The sequence below is a fragment of the Crocuta crocuta genome, unplaced genomic scaffold (genome assembly GCF_008692635.1).
Source record: "Crocuta crocuta isolate KB4526 unplaced genomic scaffold, BGI_CrCroc_1.0 scaffold741, whole genome shotgun sequence".
NCBI classification, from domain to species: Eukaryota; Metazoa; Chordata; class Mammalia; order Carnivora; family Hyaenidae; genus Crocuta; species Crocuta crocuta.
In genome coordinates, this window is record NW_027529546.1 from 103,548 (window position 1) to 114,346 (window position 10,799).

Sequence of the window (10,799 nt, forward strand, 5' to 3'; positions counted from 1 at the left end):
TTCCCTTAAAGTATTCCCATTTATTATTAATTTTCATTTGCCATTTAGCTTGGTTAGTTTCTATTACCCTGTCTTCTAGTTCACTGATCTGTTCTTCTATTTCCTTTAATCTGCTATATATTCTCTCTAGTGTATTCTTTTAGTATTTTTCCCCTTGAATAGTGTATTGTCATGTTGGTTTACATATAACACCCAGAGCTCATCCCAACAAGTGCCCTCCTCCATGCTAATCACCCCCCTTCCCTTCTCCCCCACCCCCATCAGCCCTCAGGTTGTACTCAGCATTCAAGACTCTCTCATGGTTTTCCTCCCTCCCTTTCCCCAACAATTTTTCCGCTTCTTCTCCCCCATGGTCCTCTGTTAGCTTCCTCCTAATCCACCTATAGGTGCAAACATATGGTATCTGTCCTTCTCTGCTTGACTAATTTCGCTGGGCATAACACCCACTAGTTCTATCCATGTTGGAACAAATGGCCAGATTTCATTCTTTCTCATTGCCACGAAGTATTCCATTGTATAAATATATCACATCTTCTTGATGCATTCATCAGTTGATGGACACTTAGGTTCTATCCATGTTTTGGCTATTGTTAAGAGTGTGGGTATGAACATTGGGATACATGTGGCCCTATGCATCAGCACTCCTGTATCCCTAGTGTAAATTCCTAGCAGTGCTACTGCTGGACCATAGGGGAGTTCTATTGTTACTTTTTTGAGAGACCTCCATACTGTTTTCCAGAGGGGTTGCACCAATTTACATTCTCACCAAGAGTGTAGGAGAGTGCCCATTTCTCCACATCCTCACCAGCATCTAGAGTCTTCTGATTTATTCATTTCAGCCAATCTGACTGGAGTGAGGTGGTATCTCAGTGTCATTTTGATTTGTATTTCCTTGATGATGAGGCAAGCTGGGCATCATTTCATGTGTCTATTGGCTATCTTGATGTCCTCTTTTGAGAAGTGTCTGTTCATGTCTTCTGCCCATTTCTTTATTGGATTATTTGGTTTGCAGGTGTGGAGTTGATGAGTTCCTTATATTTGATACTAGCCCTTTATCTGATATGTCACTTGCAACTATCTTTTCCCATTCCGTCGGATGCCTATTAGTTTTATGGATTGTCTCCTTTGCAGTGCAGAAGCTTTTTATCTTGAGGAGATCCCAGTAGTTCATTTTTGCTCTTGATTACCTTTTCTCTGGGGATGTGTCAAGAAAAAAATTGCTGGGGTTGAGCTCAAGGAGGTTTTTTCCTGCTTTCTCTTCTAGGGTTTTGATAGTTTTCTGTCTCACATTCAGGCCCTTCATCCATTTTGAGTTTATTTTGGTGTATGGAGCGAGAAAACGATCTCGTTTCATTCTTCTGCATGTTGCTGTCCAGTTCTCCCAGCACCACCTGTTAAAGAGGCTGTCTTTTTTCCATTGGATACTCTTTCCTGCTTTGTCAAAGATTAATTGGTCATACATTTGTGGATCCAGTTCTGGGTTCTCTATTCTATTTCATTGGTCTACATGTCTGTTTTTGTTGCAATACCATACTGCCTTGATGATTACAGCTTTGTATCAGAGGCTAAAGTCTGGGATGGTGATGCCTCACGTTTTAGTTTTCTTCAGTATTCCTTTGGGTATTCGGGGTCTTTTGTGGTTCCATACAAATTTCAGGAAAGTTTGTTCTAGTTTTGAGAAGAATTCTGGTGCAATTTTGGTTGGGATTGCATTGAATGTGTAGATTGCTTAGGGTAGTAATGACATCTTAACAATGTTTATTGTTCCGACCCATGAGCATGGAATATTTTTCCCTTTCTTTGAGTCTTCAATTTCATTCATAAGTTTTCTATAGTTTTCATCATACAGGTCTCCTACATCTTTGGTTAGGTTTATTCTTAGGTATTGTATTTGTGTGTGTGTGTGTGTGCAATTGTGCATGAGATCAGTTTCTTGATTTCTCATTCTGTTGCTTCATTATATGTGTATAAAATGCAAACAATTACTGTACGTTAATTTAGTACCTTACAAATTTGCTGAATTCATGGATCAGTTCTAGTAGGCTTCTGGTGGAGTCTGTCGGGTTTTATATGTAGAGTATCATGTCGTCTGCGAAAAGTGAAAGTTTGACTTCTTCTTTTCCAATTCTGATGCCGTTGATTTCCTTTTGTTGTCTGATGGCCGAGGCTAGGACTTCCAGCACTATGTTATACAACAGTGGTGAGAGTGGACATGCTGTCGTGTTCCTAAACTCAGGGGGAAACCTCTCAGTTTTTCCCCATTGAAGATGACTTTAGCTAAAGGCTTCTCATAGATGGCTTTTATGATGTTTAATTAAGTTCCTTCTATCCCGACTTTCTCAAGGGTCTTTATAAAGAAAGGATGCTGTATCTTGTCAAATGCCTTTTCTGCACCTATCAACAGGATCATATGATTTTTATCTTTTCTTTGTTAAAGGGATGTATCACATTGATTGATTTGTGAATATTGAACCAGCTCTGTAACCCAGGAATGGAACTCACTTGATCACGGTGGGTAATTATTTTTGTGTGCTACTGGATTAGATTTATAAGTATCTTGTTCAGCATTTTTGAATCTGTATTCATCAAGGATAATGGGCTGGTCTCTCTCTCTCTCTCTCTTTTTTTTTTTTTTTTTTTTTTTTTTTTTTTGCTGGGTCTCCGTCTGGCTTGGGAATCAAAGTGATGCTGGCCTTGTAGAATGAATCTGGAAGTTTTCCTTCGATTTCTGTCTTTTGGGACAGCTTGAGAAGAATGGGTATTAATTCAATTTAAATGTCTGGTAGAATTCCCCAGGGAAGCCAAGGTTGTTATTTCTTCAGAGATTTTTGTATGCAGTGCTCGTTGAAAAGCATGGAGAAAGAGAGAGAAGACACGGCGGGGATGAGGCAAAATTGGAAATAGAATGAACAGGCAGTAGGGATAAGAAGCTTTTTTCAAAGAGCTAAAGGGTGGAATATGGTTGGATAGGTGGCAGAAGGATGTTGGTGTTATCCATGGAAACCATATAGTCTAATTACTCATGAGAGAAAGAGGTGAAAAGGTCGGTAGGTGTTAGAATTTATATCTACAGAATGGACTAAATGTGACTGTTTAAGCAAGCCTGTGACCAGAGTCATTCCAGTCAGTGTTCCAGGGGAAAAAAAAAAATTTTAAAAAAGGAGAAAATCCAAAAACGGAGGGCAGCTCTCAAGCAGAGATGGGCGTGTTGTGATCCAATGCCCCAGGTAGAGTTCTGCCTTGGAGGTTGTGGGGAGGAGTGTGGTGGCACACCAGTTCCTTCTTGAACCAAGCGCTGCACCTCGCTTTTTTGGGTGTGTAAGCTCCTCGTGCCGGGGGCACAGTCAAAGTGGGTTGCGCTCTTTAACCCAGGCCAGGCCTAATTTCCAAGTCCCAGTCTGCACGCCCCACTGAAATTGTCATAGAAACAACCTCGCAGGTGATCCCCTTGGGGCAGTTCCAAGTCTCTTGCCTAGCCCTGGGGGTGGAGCCAGAATTGTTACTCCCTTCTCCTCCAAGTTGTGTTGGTGAGCATGGGCGGGGGTTTCCCTGCGGGGCGCGCCGGGCCTGCTGGAGAGAGGGAAACCAGGTCCCTTTGTGTCTCATCACCCGAAACACGAACTTGCGGGCAAATCTCCCAGTTTTTAAGCTCTTCGCCTTCCCTCCAGAGTTCCAGCCAGCCAGGAGCACGGCGACCCAGTATGCGAGTGCGCGTGATTCCTACAGGGATCTGGCCAGCCAGGAGCTCAATGCCGTGGTAGCCGCGCAGCTCCTCTAAGAGTCCAGCCAGCCAGGTGCACAAAGAAGTGGCCTGTGCGTGCAACCTCTCCGGGACGAGTTGGCGCGTGTGGTCCTGGCTCCCAGGGATTTGGCGAGCACTGTCCTTCTGTGCCCCGAGCAGAGGTTTTTCTTTTTCCCAGCGACAGGGACCATGTCTTGAGCAGTTTTGGACTCTCTCTTTCCCCTCTCACTTCCTGCTCAGGGGGATCGCCCCCGTCCCTGGAGTCTCCAATCCCGGCCCGATTTTATCTTCCCCAGTTCGCACTCACGTTAGAAGTCTTTCTCAGTCGATTCTGCATCCTTTTGCTCCCAATCTCTTGGATTTTGTAAGGTTTCCTATGGCTTCAGATCTTTTCTGTGTGAGATATGGGGCGAGTGCAATGTACGGAGCTCCCTACTTCTCTGCCATCTTGCCCCCTTACAGCCCCCCTCAGGATTTCTTGTAGGGCTGTCTTAGTGGTGACAAATTCTTTCAATTTTTGTTTATTTGGAAAGACTTTTATCTTTCCTTCTATTTTGAATGACAGGCTTGCTGGATACAGGATTCTTGGCCGCATATTTTTTCTGTTCATCAGATTGAAGATCTCCTGCCATTACTTTCTGGTCTGCCAAGTTTCAGTAGATAGGTCTGTCACCACTCTGATCGGTTTCCCTTTGTATGTTAGGGTGCTTTTCTCCCTTGCTGCTTTCAGAATTCTCTCTTTGTCCTTATATTTTGCTAGTTTCACTACGATATGCCGTGCAGAAGATCGATTCACGTTACATCTGAGGAAAGTTCTTTGTGCCTTTTGGATTTCAACGACTGTTTCCTTTACCAGATTGGGAATGTTCTCTGCTATATTTTGTTCAAAGACTCCTTCAGCACCTTTCCCTCTCTCTTCCTCTTCTGGAATTCCTATGATACGGATATTATTCTGATTGTATCGCTGCATTCTAGAACTGTCCTTTTGTGTTCCTGGATCAGTTTATCTGTCTCTTTTTCAGCTTCCTCTTTTTCTATAATTGTTTCTTCTATTTCACCTATTCTCCTTTCTGCCTCTTCAGTCCGTGCATTGGCCGCCTCCATTTTACTGTGCATCTCATTTATATATAGCATTTTTTAATTCATCACAACTATTTTTAAAGTCCATAGGTTTTGTAACAATGGCTTCCCTGATGTCTTCCATGCTTTTTTGAAGCCCCGTGATTAAGTTTATGATTATTGTTCTAAATTCTTGTTCAGTTATGTTGCTTATATCTGTTTTGAGCAATTGTTTAGCTGTCACTTCTTCCTGGAATTTATTTAGGGCAGATTTCTTCCATTTTTTCATTTTGGCTAGCTTTCTGTCTCTTTTTAGTTTTAAAAGCTTGTTATGTGCTCTGCACCTGACAGTATTGCTATATTAAAGAAGACTCATTGACTGTCCCGGGCGTGTCCATGCAGGAAGTATTCCTTTAATGGTGTCTCTTGGTCTATTTTGGTGAATTTTTGGTTCTTTATCTCCCTACTTGAGTGGTATTTGGGACTCTCCACCATGTGTACTTTGGCTTGTTTCTTGAGGTGTCCTTGGAAAAGTAAACAGACAAACACATAGGGAACAAAGGCACAGAAATGCACAGACAAATCCAAAAAACACCCAAAGTGAAAGGAAAAAGAAAAAGAAAAACAGGAATGGACAAAAAAAAAAGAGGAAGATGTAAGAGAAATAATAAAAATAAAAACAAAAATAAAAAATAAAAAAAGAAGAAAAGAAAGGAAAAAAGACATAACCCAAAGACAAAAGAAAGTCTAAAACCATAGAACCAGAATTCTCAGGTACAAATAAAGATCTGGGTGTATGCAGTGCTGATGGAAGAGCATATACAAAGAGAGAAATGACAGGGCGACAAAGAAGCGAAATTGGAAATGAAATGACCAGGCAGAGAGACTAAGAGACTTAATTCAGAGAGAGAAAAAGGAGAATATGTTTAGAGGCGAGGAGAAAGAAACGAAGATAATGTTCCTTAGAGAAAATATATAATCTGATTACTCCAGAGAGAGAGAGATAAAAAGTTAGTGGTGGAGGTGTAGAGTATACATCTAGAGAATTAAATGTGACTGTTTAAGTAAACCAGTGACCAGAATTAATGAGGGCAGTGCATCCATGTTGGTCTTACACCAACAAAAAAAAAAAAAAAACAGCTCTCTAGCTGGAATGGGCGTGGTTTGGCGTAGGCTGTTCTTAGTCTCAACTGGGTCCCGTGGGTCACTCCCTGAGGTCCAGCCTTGGTGGTTGTGGGGAGAAAAATGGCGGCTCCACAGTCACTTCTGGAACCAGGCATTGCAACTGCCTCTTTTGGGTCCGATCTCCCTGTGCCATAGGCGTAGACAAAGTGGACCGTGCTTCATATCCCAATCCAGGCCTTTTTCTAGATCTTAGTCCGGTGCCTCATTGATATCTCCGGAAATATAACCTAGGAGGTGAGACCCTCCAAGGAGTTTCAAGACTCTTGCCTCCCCCCTGGGGATCAAGCATAGCCAGAAGCCCTGAGTCTTGGCTTCAGGCGCTGCTGCTTCCCCTCCAGCTTGAGCTGGCAAACGAGTAGCATTTTCTCCTGGGGTTCCCTGGGACCAGTGTGTCCTGGCTAGGGTCAGCTGGACAGCAGGAAACCGGATCCCTCTGTGTCCTGAGCCGAGTTTTTTTCTCTTCTACAGTGACAGGGACAGTGTCTTGAGCAGTTTTGGCCGCTCNCTGGAATGGGCGTGGTTTGGCGTAGGCTGTTCTTAGTCTCAACTGGGTCCCGTGGGTCACTCCCTGAGGTCCAGCCTTGGTGGTTGTGGGGAGAAAAATGGCGGCTCCACAGTCACTTCTGGAACCAGGCATTGCAACTGCCTCTTTTGGGTCCGATCTCCCTGTGCCATAGGCGTAGACAAAGTGGACCGTGCTTCATATCCCAATCCAGGCCTTTTTCTAGATCTTAGTCCGGTGCCTCATTGATATCTCCGGAAATATAACCTAGGAGGTGAGACCCTCCAAGGAGTTTCAAGACTCTTGCCTCCCCCCTGGGGATCAAGCATAGCCAGAAGCCCTGAGTCTTGGCTTCAGGCGCTGCTGCTTCCCCTCCAGCTTGAGCTGGCAAACGAGTAGCATTTTCTCCTGGGGTTCCCTGGGACCAGTGTGTCCTGGCTAGGGTCAGCTGGACAGCAGGAAACCGGATCCCTCTGTGTCCTGAGCCGAGTTTTTTTCTCTTCTACAGTGACAGGGACAGTGTCTTGAGCAGTTTTGGCCGCTCATTCTTTTTTTCCTCTAGACTCACCGTGATTCCCAGCAAAGGGGGCTCCCTCCTCTCCCTCCGTGTCTCTGGTCCCGCCCGTTTTTATCTTCCCCAATTCATACTCATGCTATAAGTTTTTCTCAGCAGACTCTGTCTCCATTTCCTCTCCATCTCCTGGATTCTGCAAGGGTTCCTATGGCTTCAGGCCTTCTCCGTTTGAGAGATGGGGGCTAGTGAAATGTACTGAGCTCCCTACTTCTCTGCCATCTTGCCATGAATCCCCAGGCACTTTTTTAAATGTTTTATTTATTTTTGAGAGAGAGAGAGAAAGAGAGAGAGACAGACAGCGTGAACAAGGGAGGGTCAGAGAGAGAAGGAGATACAGAATCTGAAACAGTGTTCAGTCTCTGATCTAGCTGTCAGCACACAGCCTGATGCTGGGCTCGAACCCATGAATCTTGAGATCATGATCTGACCTGAAGTCGGACGCTTTTCCGACTGAGCTACACAGACGCCCCGCCAGGCACTTTTTCAACTGCTGCTTCTATGTTGTGTCTTGCAGGTGGTTGTTTTTTATACTGTCTCTTTAATAGCTGGGACTGTTTCCCCTCTGGCTCTTCCACAGTTAAAAATGCTGATTAAAATTTTTTTGACATTTATTCATTTTTGAGAGACAGAGCATGAACAGGGGAGTGACAGAGAGAGAAAGAGACACAGAATCTGAAGCAGGCTCCAGGCTCTGAGCCAGCGGTCAGCACGGAGCCTGACATGGGGCTCGAACCCACTAACCATGAGATCATGACCCGAGCCAAAGTCGGACACTCAACTGACTAAACGATCCAGGCACCCCAAAAATGCTGTTTTTTGAAACACCAAGAGTGAAGATTTTTCTTAGTTTAAAAGTGCAAATTTAAGCCTCACAATTTTTGGGGGCGCCTGGATGGCTTAGTCAATTAAGTGTCTAACTTCTGCTCAGGTCATGATTTTGCAGATTGTGAGTTCGAGCCCCGCAATGAGCTCTGTGCTGACAGCTCTGAGTCTGGAGCCTGCTTCTGACTGATTCTGTATCTCCCTCTCTCTGCCACTCCCCTTTTCTCTCTCTCTCTCTCTGTCTCTCCCTCTTTCAAAAATATATAAACATTAAACATTTTTTTTAAAAAAGCCCCACTGTTTTTCAAAGCCAAATGTTATGAAGACTCATCTTCCCAGTGCAGGTCCTTTGTATCTGGGGTGACTGGTGTGGGGTCTATTCCTCTTCTTTTCCATGCTTGTGGTGTCCCTCCCATGTGTGGTTAGTCTGGCCAAGAGTTTGGTTCATAACCACATTTCTGCCCTTATCACAATTTTTATGTAGGCTCCTTACTGGGATTAACTATGGAGAGTCTGTTTTGCGAGCTTTGGGTTGTTTCCTGGGTTAGTTGCACTGGTGTGGCTGTTATTTGTTGTATACCTGGATGGAGGTGAGCTTAGGATCCACCCTCTCACCGCATTCCTAGGCTAACCAAATAGAATTTTGTACGATATTTAAAATGTCAGAACTCAAAGGAACCTTAGGGATAGTATAGTCCAACTATTGAATTTTACGGATGAACGATTAAGGCCCAGAGAATGAAGTTATTTTTCCAAAGTCATTCCACCAATTAGTGATAAAGTGAAGACTAGAATCCAGGTGTTCTAAGTCTCTAACCTATCCTTTTTTCCCCATACTCTGCTTTCTCTCAGCTATGTGTCCTGTCTTGGGAGTTGGAAAAGCCAGCAAGTACTACAGAACAGTTTTAGGTCATATGACTTTTCTAGAAGAAAGTGATGAAACAACCCTCAAAGTAAAACCACCTTTTTGGTATCTTACATGATTCCTGTCCATGAAATATAATAAATAAAAGATTTTTTAAAGTACCTGAGAATATTCACCATTTTAATAAAACCTGTTTCTGTCCAGCTGGATTTGTCTGGTGATGTTTATAATTAATCTGTAACTGCTCAGTCACTGAATTCTGTCCCTATGAACTATTGTTCTAGTTTGTCTTCACATTATCTGTCCCACTCGGCGGGCATGTAGATAGTTCTGTCTATGCCTCACATGCAACAAAAGACCAATAAGGTTCATTACTTTTTCTATTTGTAATTTTCTGTCTGAAATTTCTTTCCTTGCCTGCATGACAGACTACTGTGGATTCTGGGGCTCCTGGGAATGCCTTTTGCTTACTCTAGTCTATCTTATTCTCACTGCTATTTTTTCTTCAAGTCTTTTTAAAGAATTTATTGAGAAGTCCTTGTATGACAAGCATCTTATTTAGTATATGTTGGAGGCCTGAAGAAAAGGACAAATGATATGTATTGGGCATCTATTATGTGTTAAGCACTGTCTTACTGGATTTTACTTGGGGTATCTCAAGTAATTTTTACAATACACTCCAGGAGTATACATTATTGTACTCATTGTACAAAAGGATGAAAATGAGGTTAGGATAGGGAGAAAAGCAGAAAGTAAATGGTTCAAGATTTCCCAACTGAAGCTGGCATTTATCTCTATTCTCTTTGAAAGGTGGTCCCTCCCAAGAATTTTGCAGTCTAGGTGAGAAAAGATTCTTAAAAGGACTAGACTGATACAAATTTGTTTAGGCGAAAGCTATTATGTTGGTTGCCTGCCTTCTATCTTTCCCACCCACTCCTCATTTTTGTAGAATTCTCTGCCAACACGATACAATCTGGTTTCCCTAATCCTACTATATTGCACCGCCTAAAACTGTCCCCATCTATGTTATTTTACTTCTCTTCTTCTATTAAGTAAAATGTATCTCCATTTGTATTTCATCATGTCCACTTTCTAAGGTGAAAACTAGCTTATCTGATTGACTACAGTTAATGAGTTAATGTGAAAATCCTCCTTGCAGTATTTTTATTTACTAAGAAATTCTTGAATACAAAATGCCTTGAAGGATTGAATCTATAATGGGATATTTCAGGCAAGGTGGCAAGCTTGGGCAAGAGATGATTGGGTAACGTGGAGTAGAGAGTAGTGGAGTATGGTTTTTCATTCTCCTAAGTTATCCCATATGAGAAGCCTTCTACAAGCCTTGCAATGGTATCTGTAAGGCAGTGTTTTGTGCTGACAGCCAGTGGCCCGTTGGGTCTCTTTCCATGTGTATTCACTAATCAATGAAGTGGTTGTGGTTGTGAGAACTCTGAAAATATTCCCAACTGAAAAAATAAAAGTCAGTCCTTAACCTCCAATTGTGCTGTGTTTGACTAGAAACTGTGGGGTTTTTCTAGGCTGGTTCATCACAGTTAAGAGCTCCTTGTGACTAAGGAGGGACATGTGAACTCTACCACTGACATTCTTATCATCATTTACCCTTTCCAAGGGCTACCAAGTCAGAAAAAGATGTCACATGATAAAGGAATCCCCATTTGACTTTGCTACTACTATCAACCAAGTATAACTCTCCATGCTTTTTCGCCCATCGTAATCCATTTTTGGGGTCTCAGCATCTATCTTCTGAAGTATCACAGCCCTCTATGAGCATCTTCTTCATGCTGCACTTGACTACTACTCTTGTATTTTTTTTTCAGGCATAAATGAATTAAACCAGCATATTTCCCATGGCTTCTTCTGCAGACTATATTGCTCTGATTAAGGAATTCCACCAGCACTGGAGAAAAAAAAGTAGGTACTCAAATATAGTCTTGATTCCGTTTTAGCATCATTCCTAAAAGTGTTTTTTCACGCTGGGGTCACTGAACTGAGAGTCCTCCCCAGGCCCCTGTCCTACATTTGCTGGTAC

General features: G+C 42.8%; 1 protein-coding gene across 4 annotated transcripts in view; it reads left to right on the forward strand.

Moving 5' to 3' along the window:
* The window catches only part of GPR174 (G protein-coupled receptor 174), a 54,707-nt gene that overhangs the window by 17,199 nt on the left and 26,709 nt on the right, over positions 1-10,799 (forward strand). For 3 of the 4 annotated variants that reach the window (XR_013334479.1, XM_077761415.1, XM_077761413.1), the window contains exon 2: positions 10,588-10,681. The gene's annotated coding sequence lies outside the window, so the exon portion shown is untranslated. Of the gene's footprint in view, positions 1-2,437; positions 2,512-10,587; positions 10,682-10,799 lie in introns of all 4 variants that reach the window. The other variant, XM_077761416.1, reaches the window with a different exon arrangement.